Source organism: Falco biarmicus, chromosome 2, assembly GCF_023638135.1.
Source record: "Falco biarmicus isolate bFalBia1 chromosome 2, bFalBia1.pri, whole genome shotgun sequence".
Lineage (NCBI taxonomy): Eukaryota > Metazoa > Chordata > Aves > Falconiformes > Falconidae > Falco > Falco biarmicus.
In genome coordinates, this window is record NC_079289.1 from 77,647,649 (window position 1) to 77,675,137 (window position 27,489).

General features: G+C 42.7%; 1 protein-coding gene across 2 annotated transcripts in view; it reads right to left on the reverse strand.

The window, feature by feature from the left end:
* KCNJ6 (potassium inwardly rectifying channel subfamily J member 6) overlaps window positions 1–26,346 on the reverse strand; it is a 162,098-nt gene extending 135,752 nt beyond the window's left edge. For both annotated transcript variants that reach the window (XM_056329865.1, XM_056329864.1), the window contains exon 1: window positions 26,008–26,346. The gene's annotated coding sequence lies outside the window, so the exon portion shown is untranslated. The remainder of the gene's footprint in view (window positions 1–26,007) is intronic.
* Window positions 26,347–27,489: the final 1,143 nt, after the last annotated feature.

Genomic DNA, 27,489 nt, shown 5'->3' on the forward strand with positions numbered 1-27,489 from the left:
GGAAATTTCATCTAGAGAGGTGCTGACACTGAGAAATGAATGACCGGCCAGCTCTGAAGGTACTCTGTGGGACACATCTACTTATTTTGGCACCTAAACACCTTAAAAGTCCTAGACATATTTTTTTTTAATTGAAAACAGTAAAAACGCTTAGATTAAACTACTCCAAACCATAATATATAAGTACAGTACAAGCGTTGTATTGCTACCCTTGTTAGTACTAGAAATACTAATTCTTCAAAAAAGGGAGCTGTAGTCTATGTTGCAAGTAACACCAAGTGTGTGCAGTGTTGAAAAATGGTTTTGAAATATATTTTGAGAGGGTACTTAGGATATTGTTACACACATATGTAACTGTATGTGTTACATATTTTATTCTAATGGCTCTATTTACACGATGATCCCTTTACTGCTATGAGAATACTTTCATATTTGAGTGGAAAATAGCTTCTGGAGTTGTAGGAAGAGGTATCATCTCTGTGTGTCCCAAGTGAAATGAGGTATCATATTATAGAATTGTATTCTTGTTAGAGTAGATGTCTGTGTCCCAGGATATCCTGTTAGGATAGCTATGTCAACAAATTGTCATGTCTCTAACCAGTGTAAAAATAACAATACAACTGATGATACAGTCTCAGCAAATGTTGTTTGCTATTATTCTTTAGTGTGTATTAGCAAAATTGTGTCCTGAATTCCTTGTTTATCATTTGTTATCAATTGCCCAACAGCATGTTCTGTATTTTTCTTGCTTGTTTGAAAAATAATCAGGTTAAAACATTGATTTTTTCAGGTTGAACAAATTAAAATTTAATAGTAGCAAATGCCAGCAATACTTCCGACTAAGCAAAGATTTCATAAGTAAAACAGACCTTTGAAATACCCATTTTATTTTTGCCCAGAAGTAATCTCTTTAGGCTCTGAGCCAAATATCTGAACTGGCTAGAATAGAAACAAATCTATACAGATTTTCATTGAGTGCCCTAAGGTGTTCAATTATGTCTAAAAAAAATGGGCTGATTTGGATTATGGACAGATCATTCAATTTGGATAAAATACAGACCTTCCCAATACCAAATCTTTAGGGTTTTATGAACTCTAGTCCAAAGGCAATTGCACTGAGACCTGTCTTCTATCCCAAAAAACTTATAGCGGTCTTCTAACCAGAAAAAGAGAAAGCATAGTATGAAAGATACTATTTCTTTTACCTCTTTGGATGCAGTCAGAAGCATAGTGCCAGAACTCATCTAGAGAAGTTTGTTTGATTTTGTTTTAAACAAATAGATTTCACAAGCATCTGAAAAGAATCTGAAAAATCTCCTATTTACAGTTTTCCTATCCTTGATTTGGGGTGACCTCTCTTGCAAATGAACCTGTTTTTTAAGAACTCTTGGTGCTTTATGAACGTTTTCTGAAAGGAAGGAGTTTTCATGTCACGCTGAAGAATTGCCCTGTCTTTCTGCAGAACCAACACTTTAAAAATGCAGCTCTCTGAATCTTTTCTTGCTAGCATGTCTTCTCTTCCTTTGCTGCTATGGTTCTCTTTTTACTTTCCTGTGGAAGCTAAGCTCAGGAGAAGGGTTTCCATTGACCATGTTGAACTTGAATGGATCTACCTAAATGTGGAGCAGGGGTTTGCTTGTGGCATCTAAATCTGCACCATTTGCAGCAAAAGTCTAACGTAAGGATTCTTGTCACGTGCTTCTTCTCAATGAAAGATCTCTATATATGTACGTGTATATATATGAATGTGTCTATTTGTCTATCAGTCTGTCTATGAATGCCTACTTAATAATATCAAGACCCAAACTGCATTTTCACCTCATGCAGAGCAACAGTATGATTGATTCATTTATTATTAGATAAGGTTAGTTTTCCATTGGGGATAGCAAGGTAATGGTAATGGTCATATCATGTTTAAGAGTGCTTTATGTGTAGATTTTTTTAAGCCTGTGATGGTAAATCACTTTGCCAAGTGAGATGATACATATTTTTCTTTGGTCAACATTAAGATACATCACCTGAGAACACAAATTGTTTCTTGTCTGCAAAGGGGGAAAACTCTTCCTTTACGTTTTGGAGACTTTTGCTGTTTTTTTTCTTTCAGAAGTTTTTTTATTCCCTCTGACTTTTCTCGATTTTGCATCTTCCCCGCCCCCCCCCCCCCCCCCCTCCCGTTTAATTCTTTCTTTTTCAAGAAAAAAAAGATTGGTTATTAGAATTAGTTATCAATAGATCATTGATTAAAAATAAAATACATGTAAAATAGTACCTAAGGAGTTAATCTGGATAAATTTAAGGCAATGTTATGAGTTAACCTGGAGGCAACACTCAAAATCAATAACAATCTGAAATCAGTTATTTCCTGTACCTAGAACCCATCCTGTACAGATCAGCTATTATCGGTCATATTTATTTTTCTGCTAGGGTCATTTTAGCCTTCTGTACATACTGCATGTTTATAAGGCAGGTTTTTGGTTCAGTTCATACCATTCATTAATCAATTGGTAGGTCAAAGAATAGGGAAAAAAAAAAAAAGGATACAGATTGACTCCTGGTTCTGTTTTAACTTTTATTGATCATTGGGAAGGCTGATTTTTTTCCCAACTTGCATAATGTGTGGTTTTGTTTTCTGAGGGTATGCTTCTGTTTTCATTAGAAAAGAGAACAGAGGACTACATCTGACTTGCCTGGTATGTGAAATTCCAGCATTTCAGATGTTTAAGATATTTGCCATTGCATGAGTCTACTAATTTAACTTCCTTTTTCTAGTAGGCTGAACAGGGTGTTAACAGTTGGCAGAGTCCATGACTTTAAACTAACTGACTAATATAATAACAGGCCTGACCTGATAAATAATTTTGACAAATTCTTGTTCTCTGTCTGCTAATCCCCTTTTGGTGGGGAAAGGACATGCATTTTACGGCTTAGAATTACTATAATAATGGAAAGTAGATACATTTTTTCAGCCTGGATAGCTTCTCATGTGTCAGTTTTCTTGCTGATTGTGGAATTAAGACCAGAATGAACTGTGTTCTGTGTTTTTTGCCTATGGATGAGTGAGTCTGTTTTTTCTTTTCCTGGTGTTAACTTTCTACATTACGTTTCTTCTGTAAATCTAATCCACTGACTCAGAATACAAGGGAGTAAATAGATGTTACATTGGTAGGTTTCTATTTATTTATGTTTTGGGGTAGGGAAAAGGTATGGCTGCTCTGAAGCAGCACATGCAGGAAGGCCCCCAGACAGTCTGAACTTACACTTTGAACAAGATGTAAAAAAGAGGAGTAACGCACCATAAAGCAATGGAAATCAAAGGCTCGGTTCTCCACACTCCTGTGTGGACTGCAAATAGCCTTTCAAATGAGGTGTGATTTTTTTTCCTATGCTATTGATGTGTCAACTTCTTGTAGTCAGTTGTGTCATAGCCTTTAGAAAGTATCCTCAGGAACAGGCATATGAATACTTTGCTGTAGGTTAGCCCACACTAGGAAACCAGGGAGAGTATTTGTTCACTAAGAACTAAGCTAGTATACTACAGGTGGCCAAAGAATAAAAAAGAAGTGTTTGTGGAATCTAAGGACTAATATATAATGCAGTTACAATTTTTCTGTTCTCTAGAAATACTTAGCCCCAGTCAGGACTCTCGAGTTAAAAGAAATTATAAAATAGGTGCCATTCCCTTTTAGAGTCATTACCTTTCAGCTCTTACAAATCAAGGACGGACTACCTGAACAGCATAGTAGTAAGATCATCAGTGTCATCGGTAAGTGCAGGATTGGCTTTGCGCACAGGAAAAGTGGACAACAGACTACTGGAATTTCAAAGTCACAATTGTCTTGCAGCTTGGTCTAGCCAGAACTCTGGAAATTCAGGCTGCTGAGTTGAGATGGCTACAGCTGAGGAGATGAGGATGCATTCACAGAATGACAGAATGGTTGAGGCTGTAAGGCATCTCTGAACGTCATCTGATCCAGTTCCCCAAAACAGTGCCACCTAGAGCTGGTTGTCCAGGACCATGTCCAGGTGGCTTTTGAATATCTCCAAGGATGGAAGATTTCACAACCTCCATGGGCAACCTTTGTCAGTTCTCAGTCAACTTCACAGTAAAGAAGTATTTCCTGATATTCAGACAAAGTGTCCCGTGTTTCAGGTTGTGCCCTGTCATAGGGAATCACTGAAAAGAGCCTGGCTCCATCCTCTTTGCGCTGTTTCTTAAGGTATTTATATACATTGACAAGATGCCCCCCTGAACTTTCTCTTCTCTAGGCTAAGCAGACCCAGTTCTCCCAACCTTTCCTCACAGAAGAGATGCTCCAGTCCCTTAATCATCTTCATGGCCCTTCATTGGACTCTCTCCAGTCTGCCCATGTCTCTTGTACTGAGGAGCCTAGCACTGGACACTGTACTCCAGGTGTTGTCTCATCACTGCTAAGAGGGAAACTCTCTCATCTCCTCTTTTTCACCCACCCAGTAGCAGGAGCAGTAGCAAGCTTGGCTCGCCACAGCTTTCACCAGGGCCTCTCTCTACTAGCTTTGCCCATTTACCCTTCTCAGATCAAGAGCAGCTTTGCCTGAACTCCTGAACTCTTCACTTTGGAGTAGTAACCTTTCACCCTGCGATGCTCCTGAGAAGCTCTGAGCCAGCTCTGGTGCAGCAGAGCACAATACAGTCAGCCACGAATGAAAGCAGACACTAGCTCATCGTGTTTCTAATGCAGTCATATTCACACCCCACACACTTAGAGCTGATCCAAGGCCCATTGCAATCAGCAGGAGGCTTTCACTTGGCTTCAATGGGCCCTTGATCAGGCCCGTAATTAGTTATACTTCCATTACTGCTCAGCAGGAGTCTGAAGGCAGAATCTTGTACATTCCTGTCTCTTTTTTTCTTGAGAACACTCCTGTTATTGAAACACGATGTGACGAACCTCCCTAAGGTGCAGTAAAAAGGGCTTTGTTTTTTTTCCCCCCTTCATGGTTACACAAAAATCTATAGCTCCTTTTGTTTTTCTTTTGTTTGTTGCCTCCCACAGTAAGCACATTAATTACCTGCTCCTTCAGCCTTCCTTTTTTTCAGTTACAGTAACCCTACTGGAAAGAACTGATAACAAGAGAGACTTCATAATCCAGACTTAAGTTAAGAGCAGTTTAATATATAAAAGCATGCAAGTGATATAGGTTCTGTTATCCCACTTTGAAAAGTTACATTGAGACTTCTGAGCCTAAAATTTCTGGTACAAGTCCGTGGGTGTTTGGAGTGTAACTCAGGCTAGAAAGTTCTAGCAGAGTACAGTCTGCATCATTGCAATCCCACACAACTACGCAAAGCTAGCTCCAGGAGTAAGGATTATTTTTGAAAAAGGTTTGGAAAGGCAGAGGTGAAGACATCCTAAACTGCACTGAAACAAACATTAACAGTTCCAGGTATACACATCATAATATATGGGCTGTTGGGCTTTTTCTTCTTTTTCTTTCTTTTTTTTCCCCCCTTCTCATCTGTCGAACTCCCAAAGGGTCAGATTGTGTTTGCTTGTTTGCTGACACTAGTCTGGCCTCTATGGGGAATTCACTGTGTGGCATGCTGGGGTGAGCATTTATAGGGGGCTTGCTATCTTGCACTAACTCACTGTGTGAACTTGCTCAGGACAGGATTCACCTCACCTCACTTCAGCCATCCTCACGTTAAGCATCTGCTTCTGCAGGTCATCCTGTCTGTCACTACAGGCCATTGGAAAGAAAAGGCACTGCTTTGCTCCCTCCTAAAGACTGCACGGGGAACTGTCCTCTGGAGGTACCTGCCTCCTTCAGTTAGTTAGAAAGGGTACCTAGACAAGGGGCTGAACCTAGAGGTTTAACTTCTTGGTAAGACAAGTTCTCCTCCTTTTCTTTGGGTGCAGTAAATGTTCTCCATGCGCTCAAAGCTCATAATGTCCTCTGTTCTGTTTGACATGGGCATGTTCACATTGAAGGTAAGGTTCAGTATGGGCAAGTGTATTGCAGGCTGTATGGGGTAGACTTGAGGACAAAACTAGGGATAAGACACCTTTGTCAATAAAAATGTAAACTCGTCATCTCAGTGGCTGGAAAACTCCCAGTCTATCTACGGTGTTATCAATACCAAAAGGTTTGGGTGCGATGACTGGGACTATATTTCACCCAGAAGGAAAATCATCTCACACACCAAATACATATGCATCACAGTATTGAGGCATAACCTGTGAAAGCAGAGAGGAATCCATCTGGCCTGCCATTTACGGGCACTGCATTTTTACTGTCACTTTTAAAAAAGTTACGTTAACACCCACCTCCGGGCTAAGTCTTTGCGTATGCAGCTCTGCCCTAAAAACATTCCCTTTCTCAGCTGGAGAACCTGCTCCTGTTTTGCCCATGTCTCTAGCTGTTCTTTCATGTTCCTGGTACAGAACAAGACACTGAAAACAGCTGCATAACATGTATGTGCATGTCTCTGGGGAAGGTGAAGAGAGGCAGCTGCTGCCTTTGCAGAATGTAGAAGTGCTTTAAAAATATTTTTTATGTCACTGTCTGAATATGAGTGACTACTACTTGAAATTAAAACCTAAAGTAAAACTTACACAAAAAGATATCTTCTGATTATTGTATACAATTTACCTAACAGACATATTGAAGTATTTTTTATGTGTGACATCTAATACATTTTCAAATCTCAGGCTTCATTGGCACTTCATCTACCATCCTTCATGTCAGTTGCTTTCACTCTGATTCCATATTGTTTGCTTTCCATAAATAATACACTGCTCTTTTCTAGCTGACAAAGGACAGCAGTTAAGAAAAGACTTTCTTGCTTCTCCTTATTTGATAACATCACTGAGGAATCCTAGATGGAAAGAAGTAACTTCTCCTATCATGTTAAGCCTTAACAATTTGCAGGTAATTCCACTGCAGTAAATTCTATTATGTAAAATTGTTGTACCTGAAAAACAGACATCTACCTGCACTGTTGGGTTGTTAAGTTGCAGTTTGAGCTGTGCTAATTGTTTCTTCTTACAATGTATAAGCAGGCATGGGAGACTGAAGGACAGAAAACAGGCTGAAAGTGTTTCTCCTGACCCACACTAAATTTTCCATGTTGCCAAAGGACTTAAAAAAATGTCTCTGATCTTTGAGGGATATGGTTCTTTCCTCTCCAAATATACGAAGTCAGACACTAGTAGCTGAATAAGATAAGAAGTCACAGAAGACGAGTTCTGATATCTGGCAGAGCTAATCAGGTCATACTCTAACATCTGAGCAGAAAATGAAGAATCTTAATTGGAAAGACATGCTGGGGCTTGACATCTTCTCCATTTCCATTGTAATGCACATTTGATGGCAGCAGTGTACAATAAGGGTTCAACACCCTACAAGAACAAAACACAGTGTTCTTAAAAGCAGAAAAAAACCTTAGTCATCGACTGGACTTATTAAATTTTCTTTAACTCAGATTTCTGAAGATTCAAAGAGTTTGTAGTATTTGTGCCTCAGAGGTGCATTGCTTGCTTTTTAATTGGGGAGGTAGGTGGATGATCTGTTTAGGAGAACATGGTGGCAGCATTCCCTTCCCTCAAATTTACTGTAATTGCTCCAAGGAGTGAGAAAACAATCAGGGCAGTGAAATTCTGAATCTTGCAGTCTGCTGCGCTGGAGGAATCCTGTGAGACTTTGAGTCACTAAGGTTATTTTTCCTTTGTTTTAGCTCTGTATCTCATGTTATTGCCCTGCCTTCTAGATGCCCAGCTGGGATGGACTCATTCATCTTTATGAAGCATGCATTTTCGAACTGTATCATGACTAGTGTCATGACCAGACACACATGGGCTAATTTCCTTTTGAGGAATGCTAGATGGATGACCTGTTCTGCTGCCAGTATCTGAACTGCTGTTTCCAGGACTCCTTGAACATCTTTGCATACCTCTGTGCTGTGCTGTGCTATCACCTCTTGATATAGGAAGAGCATATGTTTGCCTAGCAATCGACTGTCACAAGAAAGGTGACTGTTGCAAATGCATTTATAGTCAAGCTATTGAATTAGCTGTCCCTTTGAATTTATACGTGCTAGTCCATGAATGTACAGGCATAGATTTCTGTGTGCTCATGTGCACACAAATACACACACCGTCTGCATATTGTCTAAGTTTAATTTTAATTTTACTACACATATTTTCCTTGTATTCCTGCCAGTGATTTTGATGGACTCTTTTCTTTCTCTGCTTATTGATTCCTGAATTCTCTTCATGGCAAATGAATAGAAAAGACAATATATGGAGAAAGAATTTGAGTAAAATAAAAATGTACATTTCTGATGCATGCTGTATATTTTATTCTTGAGTGGGGTATCTTCAGTGTCCTTGTAAGGGATGTTATGCTGACAGAACCAGCGGAGAATGTAAGAGTGATTCACAGTGAAAATTGGTGAGGAAAATTTGCTATTTACAGTCAAACAAAGTCCTCTACAGACTTCTGACTACATAACCTTTAATATAGAAAAACAGTTAATAACAGTTTCTTGTAGATTGGCAACATTGAAGCAGAGGCATGGAACTGCATATATAATGAAATTGGGAAGCTTTCATCATTTTCAGAACTGACAAAAATAGTGGATATTTAAATATTTCATCTTGGCTTATTATGAGCTGGCATTTCTTCGTACTTACTAATAACTGAATGCATTGTGCCTTAAAAAAGCTTCAGTGCAGCCTACCTGAAGATGAATACAGCTAGCTAGGAACCACTGGCAGGGAGGGGAGATTGTTACAAAGGGCGCATGCCTGGGTATGTACTAATAGGTTGTAGAGGTTAGAAGAAGGGACAACACATTTTTCTTATAGACCTGTGGTTTATACTGAGATTAAGCCAGTGTGTCCTGGAAGCCTCTGCCATATGTTGTCTAAATGGAATTATTTGACAATTTAATTCCAGTTCCATAATTAAGCACAGTTCAGTTAGTACTGTGGATATCTCGATGCAGAGGAGGAAGGTGTGTGTAATAAGAAACAACAGAGGGATGTTAAAGCCAGACAAATACAAGCACAAATGTTTAGTAATGTTTATATGGTAACCTGTGGGTCCAGCTGCCAGGTATGACATAGGTTCACCACTTCTTGAGCTCTGGTAACAAGACATGGACATAGCCTGGAAAAATATGTTTTTGCCAAAGACAAGCTACTACTCTAGGGTCATGTGGTATGGTCTGCTTTTTACAGGAGTGAGATCAAATGAACTGATGGTGATCCCTACTCTTAAAAACAACAGAAAAACTTTTCAAAGTCATGTTATTCCCTTGGTTTACAGGCTCTGCCCTGCAAAAAGTAGAATTTTAGCTAAAGGCTTAACAGACCTGGGAATAAAGCACTGGCTGAATAATGCACGGGGTTTGACTGCACAGATTCAAGAGAAACATGGGACTTGTGTCTTCAGATGTCCTAGGGACCTTGGTCCCCTCTGCCAACAGTTAAGCATCATTCCATAGATCCACATTCAACCCAGAAGGGAGAGGGAGTTCAAATAAATTACTTTACTTGTCTTTGAATCACCTGATTTTAATGAGAGTGTTCTAAAATACATAACTGTAGGAATGCTTAATGCAATGACAGCTCTCTTCATTAGATAGCAGTCCCTTCTGTGTCCCTGCATGACACACTGTTGTTTTTTCAACTAGTTAATCATCTCTTTTGTTAAGTAAAGATATATTTTTACATTTCTACCCATTGAAAGTCAAGGTCTTTGGCTTAGTATTGAATTATCTACTGGAATGGTCTCCAGCTTCTGGGGGCTTGAAATAACACAGTTACTCATTTTAATTTTGGATTAAATTTAGATTCAAGTCACGTGAAATCATGCAGTAATCTAAAAATACCCCTTGCAGAGTTTTGTCTGTGGTTCCCAAAGAGATATACACAGCATATACAGATATATGATAAATCTAGTATAACTTTTCTGTATTTGTTATAAGAATATTCAGTTTTTCTGTCTATGTTCAGTAGTTATTCTCCATCCTACTCATGTCCAGTGAAATCGGAGAAAGAGTTAGTTGCAGTATTTCATATCCTCATATCAGGACCATTTTACTTCAAGTTCACTCCATAAAGCACAGCGCTGCCTGAAAACCTTAGGACTAGTATAGGCAGATATTTCACAAATTATGCATGAGGCTACATTGAATGTATTCCTCCAAACTGCTTTACCACACCATTCTCCCTTTAAAATATCTACTCTTTCCAAATGTAGAAGGTTGTCTCTGCTGGCAAGATCCAGTGTACTGAACAAAGGCTAAAAGCCAGGGACTCCTTAATTCTAGCAGCAGCTTGCTCTTTAGTAACAGATCTCTTTCTTTTCAAGAGGATGCACCAAATTAAATTTTCAGTGGAATTTTCCATGGAACCATGCTTCTCATTGATAATGTACTCACCAAACCTGCAGAAGCTAAAGAAATCCTAGGTGGCAACTGTGGAATTCATTTCACCTACTTTTTCCATTCTTAAATGACATTGCCACTTCTGCTCCTTCTGTAGTCAATGGAGGCAAAGGTAAGCAAGCAACAAGCAGGCAACAAGCAGGCACTTCCAGAGATTCCACTGGAAACAGGATTTGAGAGGGAATACTTATTTCTTCTTTGTTGAGTGACTGCAGAGGGACTAGTCCAACTTAGTCTAAATGCCTAAGTTTTTGACAGCTAGCATGACTGAAATGGTTGATCGTTATTAAGATATAATGGAAATTACGCAATTTTGACCATTGCATTACACATTCTTGATGAAAGAGTAGCACAGAGCAGTTGTGTTCTCCTTTCCAAAGTCAAAGAGGAATAGCTGGCATAATACAAATCAAGATGCTGCTTAGGTCTCCACTGTCCTGTAAGGCTTTGTCTACATGAGTAAGTAAAAAAAAAGTGCATGAAGTTATGGGCACTGGAACTCAGTTGTTTGCAATTCTGAATTGTTAGAGTGCCCATGAGCATAATTTTGGCCTAGGCCAGCTGGCAGTATCCCACTCCTGACAAGTAATTTGGACATAAGTTTTGCAGACTGGGAGGGTTTGGTACATGTCAGAGGACAGTCCCAGGCATCAGTTTGTGATTACAGCAGCTTACTTAGCTGTGTTCCCATTCTTATCTGTATGAGCCTTTTAGCATTAGTAAAGCCTTTGTGTTGGGCTTTGCCACAGCAACTCTATGTGTCCCATAGGCATTAGGGGGTTGGGTGGTGTTTAGATTCCAAGTCATACAGAATTGCTTTTAATATATGACAGGTATCCTATTGGTTCTGGCAAGCTAGCACTATTATATCTATGCAATTGGAAACTGAGTTCATTTAAGATTCTTTTAAACTTTTTATTTCACTCAGCTTTTTATTTGATGGGGAAAAATAAAATGTGTATGGTACTGGCTACCTAAGGGGTCATTTAGTTGAACAGTATCAGCTTTTTTCTTCCCTTCAGAGAAAAACAGCTTGAAAAGGTAACATCTGAACAAACATGGCCTTTCTTTCTACACACATTATGGTAAAAACCATTAAAATGCTCAAGAAGTGTTGAAACACTATTTCATTTAGCATTTCCCCTTCTCTCTTGAATCATGATTGTCTTTTCTAGTTACCAATTATATCTCTCATTTTACTGCTGGAACACCCACCCATAGGATTTACATTATATAGTACTGTCTAGTATTTTATTGTGTGATCTTACAACTTAGAGTGTAGACTGCAGAAGTGATAAGCTGCAAATTGTTCACTTTTGGACTTGTTTTTCCTTTCCTAATGACAATTAACTGAAGCAGAGGAAAAGTTACATCTGATGTTTAACTAGGTGTATGATATTTCAACTTCTTTATATTGTATCAGTGACACATTCCTAATGTTGTACACTTAACTGATAGGTAGATAATTTTTATGTTTGATTTTTTTTTTTCGTATTTTCCCCAGGAGACATCACATATAGGTCCTAGCAGAAGAACTGCAATCTAGAAGAAATAATTTTTCTTATTCCATCTATCAACGCTGGAATTAATAGTACGCATTCTTCAAATTATTTTATACCAATGACTGTTGCTTTTAAATCATATGTCTAATGCCAGAAGTATTTAACAGTTTATGTAAAATTATGTACTTATGTTAAACATCCAGGTGAAATGTATGACACAGTGCTGGTCTGTTTATCCTGCTTTGCTAATGAAGTTTGAATTCAAAAAGACACTAAGAAGTTAAACTGCAAAGATAACCCTGAAAATGTCCTTCCTTCTGCAGTGGGAGTTAAATGGATGTCATAGACGTCATGGATTTTAAATCTATTTTTCATTAAAGTTTATGGTGCAATAGAGATACATACTAGACTCTGTAAGGATTGGGAAATACCGTATTTGAACAGGGGGAGTGGAAGAGAAGACTGCCAAAACATGGATTACAAAGCAACAAAATCTTAGGCTCAGAGGTTATTCAGAATGGTATTGTGTAAGTAAAGTAAGCAGCTCTGCTGCCCAGCTGCTCCAAAGATGCCAATAGTTGTTTTAATCTTGCCAGGGGGCTAGATGCCAGTGACAAAAATTAACATAGTGTAACATCTGCTTTCTGTGATTGCCACCCAAAAATGAGAAAGGAACATTCAGTTGCTTCAATATGCATGACTGAAAAGGACATAGATTTTTTAGCATCCTCTTTATCAGAATATGCTTTTGTGCACTGCTGCTTTTCCCAGCCTGTTCTATGCAGCGCACATTCTTTATGGACTTCAAGATAATGACATTTTAGGACTGGCATCAGGGCTCCTTCCCAGCCATAGCTGTTTGTGGGGTCTCGAGTCCAGGGTGACTCAGTTGGTGTTCTGGAGCCTTTCTTCGTAAAGGCCTCCTCTCACCTCCTCCTCCTCCAAATGCCTCAGGGAGGCAGCCAAGCATGCTTAATTCTCTCTTAACATTTGCTCACAGGGCAAGATGCTTCTGGCAGACACAACGTCTGTCGTAATTTACAGGCAACTTGATAAAACAGCTGTCCTACATTTCTGAAGTGCTGAACACCTTGAAGATACATTTGGCTAAAAGCAACGTAAAACAACTTTGAAGCCATTTGAAGCAAAAGCTCTGTGGTAGCAAAATGTAAGAAAGAATGGAAAAAGTCATCAGGCATGATCAAACCTAGCTGTTAGATCCTTGTTCTTAGGATCGGGATGTACTGCTTCTCTTGTGCCTAACTCTCTAGAGTAAGAGAGAAACAGATGTTTCAGGGTGGAATATGCAAGATCTAGCACGTTTGGGAAAAGGTATATTGTTTTCCAGTGGATTCCAGTCCTTTGGCTTTGTAGCCAATTATCCTTGTTTTAGGGGAATACTCTGTGTTACTATTGAATTTGAATCTGGTCTTTCAGACCTTTATTTTGTCAAGATAATTTTGAATGCTAACCGTACCTTCTAAAATACTTGCATACTTTACAAGTGCAGTTAATTCCGTCATTCAGAGCATCAATGCATCTAAGACAGAACTGGACACTCTACAGACCCAAACTGACACATTCTTCTATACTGTCAATGAACCACCAGTAACTCTTCCCTAGCACACTTCTACAACCAGTTTTGTAACCATGACTATGTAATTTCTTCTAGACCAAGTTTTGCTCCTTTCTTATCAGAATACTGTGGCAGATGGTGTAATGTCTTCATAAAATCAAAATATATGACCTTCTCATCTTCTTTCTTAGCCTGTGTTGGTCTACTGTAGAATGAAATTAGACTGGCTTGTTGCAATATGCTGTTGATAAAACCATTTTGACAGCTCTCAGCTTGTATTTTCTGGTGCCTACACCAGTCTGTATTTTTTAAAGATCTTAAGTTAAGGTGAGTGGTCCATAATTCACTAGTTTGTCTTCCTTTTTCTGTGAAACATCTTTCTTGCTAAAGATGCACACCACACTTCCTCTTTCCAGTCTGTTAGAATTTCCCTCATTCTCCATGAATTCTCAGGTAGCTTTGATGTTGTCACAGACATTCCTTTAGTGTATTCTTCAGGTTTAACCGAATTTGAAACACCTAGTTTTTTGTACACTGTAGCCTGTACCTTCCCAGTTATAGGGTAAGATCTTCCTTCTTGGTTTGGACAGTACTAGAACCTTGCTCACCCCAGGCCTTTCCAGTGAAACCTGATGCAAAAACTGCACAAAATACTCTTTATCCTACTAAGTATCATCTCTAGCTTTCCTCCCTGTTGAGAAGTGGGCCAAGACTCTCCCAGTGCTTTCTTTTACTACTGATCTACTTACAGATTAATTTCTTGCTATCACTGATGCCTCTTGCAAGCTTAATTTCTTTTTGTTTCTTGGCTTCCAGAGTTAGCCACTATTTCTTTCAGCAATTATCTTCAATGCTATGACATAGTTTGTGTATGCTTCCTTCTTGTAAGGTCAATGTGAAGTTCACAAGTTAGCTCAGCTGATCTCTTACTACATTTCTTATACTTCATCTGGATTCCTCTGTGTGTGTGCGTGTATGCACCTGTGTGTGTGTGTGCCCTTTCTCTGAAGGACAGCTCTCCTTAACTGCTGTAGTTTTCTACAAAAATTCCCAAATTCCTGTGATCAGCAGCTCCTACATTCTGAGTGATTCTTCCAATTACCCACAAAAGAATGAATCTACTGATCCTTCTAGTTCAGTGATCTACTTTAAATCCCTGATGTATTAGCACCTTGTTCCTTTCCTTTTCTATTATTACCTCGACATTTGTATCTAGTCTTTCCCTATACGTAACATGGCTGGATAAGCACTGAAGAAACCTACTGTGTCAGCCACCTCTTCAAGCCTCTGTTGCACCAGTTAACTTGTTACCTTGATCATTTAGTAAGGTATCTGTGGTAGCGCAAGAAAGACAGGAAATGAAAGGGAAATAATCAGACTTGTTCAATGGATTGACTAATTCATTCACTTTATCCCTTTTATGACGTTTTCATGAATGGCCCTATGCATGCTTTTGATTTTAGGTCCTTGTCAAAGTTACAGGTGCTTACACATACCTAGGATCATAGAATCATTTAGAAAAGACCCTTAAGATCATCGAGTCCAACCGTTAACCTAACACTACCAAGTCCACCACTAAAACATGTCCCTGAGCACCACGTCTACACATCTCTTAAATACCTTCAGGGATGGTGACTCAACCACTTCCCTGAGCAGCTTGTTCCGATGCTTGACAACCCTTTTGGTGAATAATTTTCTCCTGAAATTTTCTGTCATCCTTCCCTTCAAGGGCAGTTAAAATCCTCCTCCAGGAGGAAGTTTGTAAGCAAAGGTGGCCTTCCTTTCTCTTTGTCAGGAGGTGGCACTCCTTTTATCACTAGCTGATGGAACACCATTCTGCAGTCAAAGAAGCCACCCTCCATCCCACCATACCATGTGAGCAGGGGGCCTGAACCCCTGCTCTTATCCCTTCATGAGCCTGGCCCTTCACTAAAAGAACTGGCCAAGACCATATTCCTGATGTTTATGTGTTTCCCTAAGTCCTTTGCTCTCTGAGCTTCCTAATTAATTTTGATTTGCTCATTCAAGGTAGTAGCAGTGTCTAGAGTAAGAAGGGCTATTAGTGGTGCGGGTAAGCCTAACTTTTCAGTTAGTTTAGACTCAGGCTGTTTGGCAGCAACACATCCTCTAAATTCTTGAGGAGTCCTTTCATAATAGATTTGGAATAGATTTTTTTCTGCCTACCAGGATGATGTGTCTGCTCCCGATCTCAGTAGATGATTACTCAGGAGCTGGAAACTGTCTGCCTTCAAAGATGGATGTAGCCAACTTTATCCCTCCTCTTCCTCCTATTCTGTTACTGGTACTGTTGCAAAACCTATAGTCATCTACTGTCTCTGTCTTTGAGGTTTCCTGTGTTAAAATGTTTGTGACCATTGTTTCATCTGGTGACCCAATCTTACAGCTTTCCTTCATGAGTCTTATGAAATTCTACTCAGTGGTGTGTCCGGTGCTGAATATCTTTCCCGTTTTGATCTTCATGGAAAGGGAAATACAGCCCTTGCAAATGTAGTCGAAGGCTTTGGATAAAGCATTGACCTCATCTGCCACTGTCAGTGATGCAGTTTGCAAAGAGTTGAGAGACAAGATACTTCTTGTGGAACTGCCTGTGTTCATCACTCTCTTATATGTACATTGCAAAACTTGTAAACTGTCTCCTGAAACTTGTATTTGAGAGCTCTTGAGAGCTGCTGGGCTAGTGGCTTACCAAACTGTTGGCCTAGATGAATTCTGCTGCTTTGTTGTGAGACATTGAATCCTGTGGTGAATTAATGGTGGAACACTTTGTTGTAAGGAGCTGTTAACTTGGGTTCTAAAAGTTGTCTAGCAGCGTTAGCTGGAGGGTGTGCCTGTGTCTGAAGGAGTCCTGCCTCTTGATAGGATTAACTCTCCAGGGAGCAGTGCCACATCAAACTCTCGGATCTGAAAGTAGCTTAGCCACAGTTCAGTCTCTACATTGCATTTTGTGTCATGCTTTATAAGCCCAGAACTCATCTTAATGCGTTATGTGCATCTTAGAAGGATTTTAGTAAGTAATCAGTATTGCTACTCATGATATTTGACCTTTCTGTTTTCTTTTAATCTCTGTTTAGACACATTGGGAGAAATTCACACCCTTGCTGAAGGAAAGACTAAAACTCCTTCACTGAAATTTTAGCAAGTTTACAAAGCTGATGTGTTCTCTTGTACTTTGCTCTCTCCATCCCACCACTTCTCTCATTTTCATTGTAATTTTACTGCCTTTTATCAGCAGCAGAACTGGTTCTCCAGTGCATCATGCCCTGTATATGCAAAAGATGCACATACAAACGTTGCATCTTGGGGAATTAGTTTGATTGAGATGGAGGGTTTAATTTTCCTCATGCTAATGCCAATATGCTGTTTTGGAGACCTGCTCTAGTGTTTCTGCATGCTGTTCACACTCTTGCAAAGTGGCTGTCAAAGTTTCTCATCCTGATTTTCATAGGTATATATGTGACTCTCCAGAGTTCAAGGCAGGGGAGGATTGGACTTAGAACAATTGAACACTGTTACTTTCTAATGGGAACTGGTCAACTGAGAGTTTGTACCTTTGTCCAAATAGATAACTGAATGTGGCTCTGCTGTGTTGAGCTTGGCTCTTAAGCTGGGTTTGCATCCAGCTTTTGCACATGGCTGGTTATATAATACTGCAGCAGCATGGAAAGACAAGAATTACTTGATGAGGAAAGTGACAGTGGAAAGGAGCAATGAATTTCATTATAAAGGTGAACAGCTTCAGTTTGTGACAGCTAAGAGAATGAAGTTCTTTAACAGGGATTATTTGGATTAGAGGAAATTTTACCAGACAAAATGTCCATCTCTCTGTGTATGTAATAAAACGCTGCAGCCTGTGGGTTTAAGTCAGTGACCTGACAAAAAGCAGGCTTAATTGCATAATTAGTATTAGATTCCTGTGGCCCTAGTTTGGTGCAAATAGTTGACCATTTGCAATAGTTGACGGTGGCATTCTTCTGACATTCAGAAATCTCCAAGTGGGCATAGCTTTAAGTCAAGATCACATTGGAAGCTTTTGGAATCTGATGTTCGCCACCCATGGCACTAGACTGAAGGCACCAAGAGCCAGCCAGTATAGTTCAAAGCAGCTGTATTGTCTGTGTCAACAGAGAACCTGACCGAGACTAGGAAAACACTCTGTTTCATCTGTGTGTCAGCTTCCCATACCTGTGCCCACCCATGCTGAGGAACTAGCTCTGTAGGGATACAATTTCTGCCCAGTATATGATTGTTGTATTCAGCAAGTGTCTGAGTTTCTGTCTTCTATGATCCATCCCATACAACACCAGTGAGAATGCATGGCATGCAAATTGGGAGTTACTTAGGCCTGCATCTCTTCTCATCGTATCTTCTTTTTATGGCACTGTCAATAATGTAGAGCTGTAAGATGCTGCGTGATGCATCTACTGTAGCCATGCTAAGCTTGAAATATTCTTCCTTCTGTGGGAGTTGCTAGAGGCAGGGGAGCTTCACTTTGAGATACTACTTAAAAGTTCACAGTGATAGTAATTAGGAGAAATTATTATTTGACTTTAAACTGAATGTGTGTCATCTGAACACTCAGTGTCTTTGATGAGTCTGAGAGAGAATAAACAGAGACCTCCAACATCACTCTCCCAGACACTGTCCTGACATGGCTGCTTTGTTTCCTAAACTGTGATTCTGCTTAGTGGGTTTTTTTTTAGTAAGGACTGTGTTCTTTGATCATGTCCCATTGCCTGTAGAAAGGCTACAGGTTAATAAGGGCCATAATTGCTTTTTGTTTAGAAAATTGAGTACTCTGTCTGCTTGTGGCTAGTGCTCTGAAGTGTCTCTTAGCACTTCTTCGCACTACACCCCTGCATGATCTTGGTGACAAAATATAATTCCAGTAGGAGGCAGAGTATATCATTCCAGTGGGGAAATGAAAATCATTTCAGTATAGGTGAGGACATGTACTAGCGGACAGAGTTTACTCCCTTCTAATGTGGGAAAATTAGAATTTGCCTACTCCTCACAACAGGATACCTTTCCACAACAATCCACTTTTCAATATACTTTTATACCCCCAGGCTTTCATATTAACACACATTGAGGAAAAGAGAACCTTCAGGAGGGATGTGGAAAGGCTCTTCAAGTATGGAGGGTAACCATGAGACATTTCCAGAGGCCCAGTGGGGATAAAGGCTTTGTTCAGCAGCCCTGACAAACTGAATTAAGAAAAAATACTTTTTGGTACAGACATAAGGAGCAGGAGAGGTGCGAGGGGAAGTGAAGGCAAGGGAAAGATCAGCCACTTGAGGGGGAGTAAATAATGAGTATTTAGTTCAAGTACCTGAAACAGCTCTGGTGGCCAGGGTATAATCTAAAGACACTTCTGTTCATAGAGCTAAGAAAGAAGCTGGAGAAACCAGTCTGATCAAAAGCATAGAAGAGCAGGGGTACATCTGTTTCAGAATTCTTTGCAATGCTCTTTCTGTGCTTTTATTAGTGGACTGAAATGGCAGTAGTTTAATTCAAGTCCCTACTGTAGCAGTGTAAATAAGTCAACCAGAAATTTCACTGTCTTAGAAAAAAAACCCTAATTACGTGGTAGTGCAGTTAATTCACATTTTCAATTATTATCCCACAAGGATATGTCTATGAGGAAATTATCACTAAGCTAAAATTCTTCCACAAAGATTGATATAGGTGACAAAATTTAATTAAGGGTTTCAATTTATCCCCACTGAAATGAGTAGGAAAACTCATTCAGTTCAAAAGCAGCAGCTACCTTTTATGTGTGACTAGTATAAAAAATATACAGTTAAATATATCAGAAGAAACAAAGCTCATAGTAAGGACTCAGAACTAACTGAACCAAGACTCCTATACACCTATATATAACTGTATATGCCCAGACAGCTCTATGGACTTCGGTAGCGCAGAGCTACTCACATAACAAACATTTGCCAAGTGGATGATTAAACATTTTTTAACATTTACCTTTGCTTTGCTGCAAATGTGTTGAAAGTTTCTTAAAATTATGTAGCTTCCTATTTCAGTGCACATGCACACAGAAGAATATAGCTGAAGTATTTAGTGAGGGTGGGAATTTTATAAAGGTAACATTTTATAAAGGAAAATTCCAAATCTATTTCTGGGCTGGGATGCTGTACACCTACTTTCTGCAAGAGAAATCTTTACAAATGAAATATAAACCTAGAAATATGGCACAAATTTGGGAAAGATTGCCAAGTAATCATCCAGTGATCCACTATTCACACAGAAAATGAAGTTAATCCCGGAGAATCAGCAAAGTTAGCAGCAAGAGACAAGGATACTCAATGTGGAAGAAATTATCAAATTTAAAAATGAGAATAACAAACATGAGAATATTAAAAATCAAAATACATAAGGAGTTCCCCTATGACTGTAAACAGGAAAATTATATACCTTCCTTTTAAGACAGATAAGAAGGTGGAACTACGGGCAGATTAGCCTTTCTTCAGTCCTTGGCAAAACTGTGGAGATATTCTCAAAAAAGGTATTTACAGACACATGAAAGACAAGAACATGATCAGGAACACTCAGCTTTGGTTTATCCCTTGGCAAATCATGCTTGGCCAGTTTGACAGCCTTCTACAATAAAATGTCTGGGTCTGTGGATGAGGGGAGTGTAGTAAGTCTTTAGCAAGACTTTCAACACTACCCCATAGCTTCTGCTAGCCAAACAAGGACAAATGAACTGGATGGGCAGACTGTAAGGAGGGGTGGAAAATTAGCTAGACCTTTGAACTTGAAGGGTCTACTGTTCCCAGTCTAACAGGTCATGGTGTTCCTTGAGGGTTGATACCTATTGGAGTCAGCTTTAATGCCTTTATCAGTGACCTGGACAACAGGACCAAAGGCATTTCAACCAGCCTCCAGATGACACCAAACTGGAAGGAGCAGTTGATGCACAGGGAAGGTAGGGAAGTTACTCAGAGGGATCTAGACAAGCAAGAGGAATGGGCTAGCAAGAACTTAAAAAAGTTGAACATGGACAACTCCTGTACCTGGAAAAGAGGAAGGCTGGGAACCAACTCACTAGGTAGCAACACTGCATGATAGGAACTGTGGGTTCTACAGACAGCAAGTTGCACAAGGATCAGCTGTGTACTCTTACAGCCATGAAGGCTGAACGTATACTGGGATGCATTAGTAACAAATTAGCAAGCAGGTTGAAGGAAGGGATTACTCCCTTCTGCTTGGCACTGGTGAAGTTTGACTAGAGATCTCCAGATGCCCCTTCTAATCTATTTTTTCTAAAGTTCTGTGAAATGATCTCATAATTCTCAGATTCAGTACTGTTTATTAGGTTTCGTTTTGAGGTCATTACAGGTTTGTGACAGGGGTTAAGTTAGGGTAATAACTATACATACACTGAATGAGTCTTTTCACAGGGACCAAAATGCTGGAAGTTGGTAGGACATAGAAGCTTAGGTCCTTGATTATTGGCACAGATGAAATATTTACAGGCAATATAAAGGTAAAGCATTCTATTTTCCAGTTAATTGTATAAACATTTTTATTTGGGGAGAGAAGCTTTTTAAGAGTTTTCTTAACTTTTAGTTCTAATAGTTCTAATTTTGACCTCTCTACTAATCATTAATACATGTTTATCTAGCTGCATCAGAACTACACTGTTCTCCTCCTTTTTGCCTCCCACGCTGGTGTGTAGGATTAAGTAGAAGTGCTAATTCTAGGTTATTGAGTATGGTTTTGATAATTACAGTTATAACTGGAGAGTAAGGTTTGAAGTTTAGCTCTGCGTTTTGGAGTGGTTATTTTGTTTGTTATGGTGTGGGGTTTCTTTTGGGGTTTTGTTTTGTTTGTGGGTTTGTGTGTTTGGTTTTTTGTGGGTTTTTTTGGTTTTGTTTTTTTTTTCTGATGGTACATCTTTAACAATGACACTCGACTGACTATGAAACCAGCCCATGAAATCCAGTCTTTAGACTGTGACTATGCTGAAATATGAAATATATGCTTTGGGTCCAGCCTCACTCAACTTTAGATTTCACAGAAATGAAAATTTAGCCTGAAGACAGAAATCTAATTGTTGTAGAAAGTTAAAAGTTCTTCCTCTTTGTAATTTGCAAAAACTGAAACCTGATTTTTCTGCCTCTTCTGCTCATAAGGAGGGGTGTGCCTGAGGCCTTGTTTTAAAGATTCCTTGTCATTTCAGTTGCCAGTGTTTGCTCTCACCTTTCACAATTGCACAACCCAGCTCCTTAGCTTGCCTTTGTCTTGGACCATATGGGGTAGTCCTGCCTACACACTTGATAGCTACAACATCACTTGACATTTTAATGGGCCTACTGTTCAAGAAAATAATTTTTCATTAGACTTGATCTAATGTTTACTTACTACTGAAGAGGTCCTTTTTACACAGGATCTAGTCCAGCACCCTTATGAGCCATGATATCTCTTTCAAGCATAATATAATTTCCCCTCTCTCAGTTTCTCCTTCATCATAGTGACCTGTATAAACAGCTGATCTAAACATGTTTTGCTTTGCTTTTAAACTGATGGAATGGTTAGACTTGTTGCCACAAATTGATATGGGTCTGATCCTGCACTACTTGTTTATGGCTAACTTAACTAAGGGAAAGTAGCAATCCCATAAATCTGACTTTATTCTGAATTTTTTAAAATAATTACAATGTTTTATTGGTTGGTGTGAGGAAATATAACTGATGACAGTTTTTATGCCTTTGATTTGACAGTTTCAGCTGTGCTTACCTCGATTGCTATTGGCTGGCATTCCATGTAGGTCGCAACAGCCATTAATGTTAAAATTATCTGCTTTGAAATGGAACCTCTTGTTGTTCAATGCTTTTATTCCAGCTATTCATAACACACATATAATAACATTGTATTTCCAATATGAAAAGCATTCTAGTAAAGCATCTGATGCACAGTTTTGAGGAAAAACCCAAGTCTCCCAGGAAGTCACTATCAAGTGGGAATGAGATTAAAACTCTTTTCCTGAGCTTACTGTTTGGTAAATTTAGCATTCATTGTTTAAGAAGGTCTCTTGGTCTCTTTCTGCATGATCAACATTAAAATACTGATACTTAATAAACTAGGAATATTGTTTTCTATTATCAGGCTGCCTCCACTAGTAAAAATCGTACAACATAAATGCAACAAACACATTAGCCTAAACCATATCTATTTCTAAAAACTGCTGGTGTTTAATTGTCCCAATTAAAATGCAACATTCTGTATCAAGCAGATGATGAAAATGCTGAACAGAGCTCCCAAGCTTTTAACAATGAAAATTAAAGAAATAATAACGTAGAAATGTGTTCTCTACAACGCCTCAACCATTATTACTTAAGACATAGTTTAATTTATTTGAGCAAATGCTAAGATGAATTCTTTTACTTCTTACTTTTATAGAAGCACATAAACAACTCCTGAGAAATCATGCAACTTGGGAGGCTCATATTGAATGTGGTGTAAATGCACTGGCAGAAATTCCACAAAGAATTCTGTCTTTTACTAAACCAATTAAGGTTGTGCTTGTGGAATTTTCTGTTGATGTTGCTATAATTAATTTATTTAATGTTGCTTATAAGGCAAAATCATTTCGTAATTATCTGATAAAATTATTCTGACACTGCAGGAGTATTGTCTTACATAACAAAATCAATAGCTTCAAGTATTATAAATGATCTGGTAATTGCCCTGAAGAGTCGTGTTCTATTACTTTTCCTCATTTTCCCACAGGAAAGTAATGAGTTCCCAAGCCCATACTTACAGTTCAATCCTTTATTTCCATCCTTTTGAGATAGGTCTGAAAATGTGAGGCCCATCATTAAAAAATTCAGGTCTCCATTTCCATAAAGGCTTAACTGACTAGTTCAATTGGCTTGTCAAGAAGTATAGTTAGGGCAAAATGTGCTTCTACAGTTAAAAAGCCCTGAACCTGTTATTCTTAAGACATAAATTTGCTTGGAGTCCCTGCATAAGTACAAAGCCCAACTAACTCCCATGCTAGAGTAAGACTCACCTATGTGGTTGTCTCTGCTAGGCTAGGACTTATTTGAAACAGACAATTTATAACAAAGGAGGAACCCAGTAGCTGGTGTGATTTGACAGCTTGCTTATAGTTAAAGCATAACCTCAAGAGGCTGGGGATTTGGATTCAAAACCAATAATTCTACATGTATCTATAGTTTACTGCCTATCAGGACCGAGGCGAGATTAAATAAATCTTGTTTGCTTAACGCAAAAAGAACATCCTGACATGGTGAACAGCAGAAAAGTGACTAATCCATTGCTATCTTCCCCAGTGAATATTATTCATTATGCTGTTGGCTTTTCTAGAATATTTTTTCATAGTCTCAAGCTATAATTGCATATGTAACTGCTAGCATGAGATATGTATAGGAAAACTAAGACAATAATTTAAAACCTATCAATGCAATAAGTATATCTTGGCTTCTGGTGAATTATCACTAACCTGAATACCTTTTTCCTCCACTTAGTGTGTTTTTTTAAACTGGTCACCAAATGCCTGTGGAGAACAGTTTATGATCAGGAGTTTTTTTTTATGATTAGTTGATCGTGTCTGTCTGACTGGCAGAAACTCCACCTGTCTAATTGTGTACCTCAGCAGTGGGATAGCTCCCTGCGCTAAGAGTGCAATTTCTTCAAGTGCAATTTCTCAACAAGTTTTCTTAAGGAAAACAAGTCGAGAATCCATATTTTTCACAATTTCTGCAGGACTCATTTTATGGATGTGCGTGTGAACAGTCTTACTGGGGAAGCAGTTCACCATAACAAGTCACAAAGAACCACTGCAAACGAGTCGTAAGAAACAACCTCGAGCAAGTACGTGTAAAAGGTACCATTCATTAACGTGTTTGCTCTCAGCTCTTGCATGCATTTAGCTCAGGAAAGTTTAGCGGCCCTAGGTGAGGCTTCCTCTGGCTCCCGGCACCCGGCGGGGAGCGGCACTGTGCTCAGGGCTGACTCTAGCAGAGGGAGGCGCGGGGTTCCCCCGGTCCTCCCAGCGCAGGGCCCCGATGCAAAGCCCCCGGACGGCTCCCTGCCTGCCGCCGGGAGCCGCGCTGCCCGCGCTGCCCGCGCTGCCCGCCGTTCCCCCGCTGCCCCCGCTGCCCGCCGTTCCCCCCCGCCCGCGCTGCCGCCGCTGCCGCCGCTGTCCGCGGTGCTGAAGCGGGGTCGGGCCGGGCCCGCAGCCGGTGGCAAAGCCCCGGGGCTGGCGGTACGCGGCGGGGCCGAGGAGCGCCGGGCAGCGGGAGGCTGCGGGGCACGGCTGGCACAGCAATAAGCAGCCACGAACAGCTCGCCTCGAAGCAGCTTCCTCTGCCCGCCGCGGCCGGAGGCTCCGCGCATAGCGACTCGGGGACAGCCGCGGCTCGCTGAGCCTGTACGGTGGCCCCTTCCCCACCAGGGTCCCAAGGCTCTTCGTCGCTCCCCTTTCCAACGAGAGGGAAGTTTTGTCTGTGATATCTTTCCCCCCACCTTTGGGACCGGACCTGGCCGGGAAGGGGCGGCGGCGGGTGCCGGGGGAGGGGAAGGGGGGAGTTATCTCTTACTTATTTATTTATTTAGATTTTTCCTCCCTCAGGTCGCCATGGTGATACCGAGCTCGCTCTCCCTCCGATCAAGAGGAGACGGGCACCCCTTCGTGAGCATCTTCCCTCCACTCCCGCTGCCCCTCTCCCCCGGCGGAGGCTCTCCCTTCCCTGCCCGCCCAGCGGGGCCGGGGCCGCCGCCCCCTCAGCCTAGCTCCGGCTCCCCTCAGCCTCGCCCCGACTGCCCTGAGCGCTGCCCGCCTCGGGCCCAGCGTGACCCCAGCTCCCCGCAGCGCAGCCGCCCCCCACTGCCCTCCCAGAGAAGGAGTGAGATCGGAGCAGCCAAAACAACATCCCCGCCACCCCGCTTTGAAGTTCTTCCCGGTTTCGGCACTGCCGCTGGAGCGCCGATGGGGAGGGGGCGGCCGGGCGAGACGTCGTCCCTTGTCGCCCCCGCCCGCGGGTGCCCGCTGTCGAGCCCCGAGGCGAGGGGAGGCCGGCAGAGCCCCGGCCCCGTCGCGGCGGCAGCGCTGTACCCGAGGGCGTGGGGCCGGGGCTCACACACGGGAGGCTCCCGCGACGGCAGCTGGAAACGGCCCCCCCGGGGCCGGCCCGGCCCTCCCGCCGTGTCCCCCTCAGCCGCGGCTCCCCCGCCGCCACCTCGCCGCTTGCCCAGCGGAAAGCGGCCGAGGCTGCTCGCCCCCCGGTTACATAAGTAACGCACCCCGCATCCCCCCGCACTGCCGCTGTGACTGCCGGGGGGGCTTGAGGAAGGGCGGTTGGGGGCGGGGGGGTGGGGGGGGGGGGCTGGAGGACCGCGGCGGCAACGAGCCGTGAGGGTACAGGCACCGAAACGCAAGCCCCGAGCCAGCACCTCCTCCGCCTCCCTTCGGGTAACCCCCCCCGCCTTACCTGGCGGCGGCACGCTGCTCTCACTCCATGCTGGCTCCCCGCGGGACGGGGCAGGGCGGCGCTGCCCGGCTCTGCACCGGCTCCGGCTCCGGCTCCGGGCCGGTGGGTGCGCGCGTGCGAGCGCCGCTCGCTGTCACACGGCCCCGAGGATGCTGTCGGGCGTCTCCATGCCCCACGCCGCTCGCCCACCTCCCGCGCCGCTCCGCCGCCGCGCAGACGGGCACGCCGGGGCAGCGGCACCCGCCCGCTGCGGGGCTCCGCTCCGGGTCGCTTAGCGCCGCTCGCAGCGAGAGCGGGGGGCGACCGGACGGCCGCGGCGCTGCCGCGCGTGTCTGCGTGTGTGCGGGTGCGAGGGGAGGCGGCGCGGCGGGCGGGCGGGCGGGCGGGGGAGGCGCGGCCCCGCGGAGGCGGCCGCGGGCGGGCCCAGGGGCTGCGGCCGGCGCCGGGGGGCTGCGCTAGCCCGGCCGGCGCGGCGGCGGCGGCGGCGGCGGCGGCGGCGGCGGCGGCAGCGGCGGCGGCGTGTCGGAGCGCGGCTGCCGGCAGCGCCACCTGCGGGCAGCGCGGGGCGGCGGGGGTGGTGCGCTCCTTCCGCGGGGGCGGCCCTGGCCGGTGCCTGCGCCGCCCCCCCGCGAGCGGGCGGGCTGCCGTGGGGGGCGAGGCGAGATGCGGCGCGGAGCGGAGCTGCGGCAGCGGGGAGCGGGGAGCCGCCCCCGCCGGAGAGCCCCGTCGCCTCCCGTGGGGGTGGGTGACACGGCGGGCGTGGGAGGGGGCGAGGCCCCGGCTCTCTCCCCCGCGGGAGTGCGGGCGGCGGCTCCGGCAGCCTCTCGCCCCGCCGTCTGCCCCGGGGCGTCCTCCCCGGCGGGGCGTCCGGGAGAACCGCAGGTGCATCCAGGCGCCCGGTGGAGGCCTGGCTCTGTGTCCCGCAGGACTTCGCTGGTGCATAATAAGTGCTGATCTGGCACCGCAAAAGGACCTCCGCCTCCCCGAGGGAAGGCGGCATCTTTGACAGCGCTTTCCCACTCCCAGGTTTGGTTGAAACCGGCCAACAGGTGCCACGTTCCTGGGAAGAGTGGGCGGCTGCCGGACAAGCAGGAAGGTGCACAAGTTCAGACAGTTAAGCCTCCTTTTCTTAGAAAACCTAGCTGAAAAGCAGAACCAAGGCGGCGTTTGCCAGACATCACTGATCATTTTTCTTGTAGGACGCGTCCTTTCCGGGCTACTCCACCTTACACTTCACGTGGTGTGCCTACATCGTGTTAAATTACCCATCTTCCAAACCAACACACCTATTCTGTAGGAAGCAGAATGGGGTTGTGGCTTTTTGGGTAACACAATAACAATCTGCACTTTCAGAAGTCATACCAGTTTCTCTGTATTTTTTTCTTCCTCTTTTTCCTAAGATTAGGCTGCAAGCCCAGCTCCACAGTTCATCTGAGCTCCTGGACCATGGAGCACCAGTGATCTTATTTTTTCCCCCTTCTG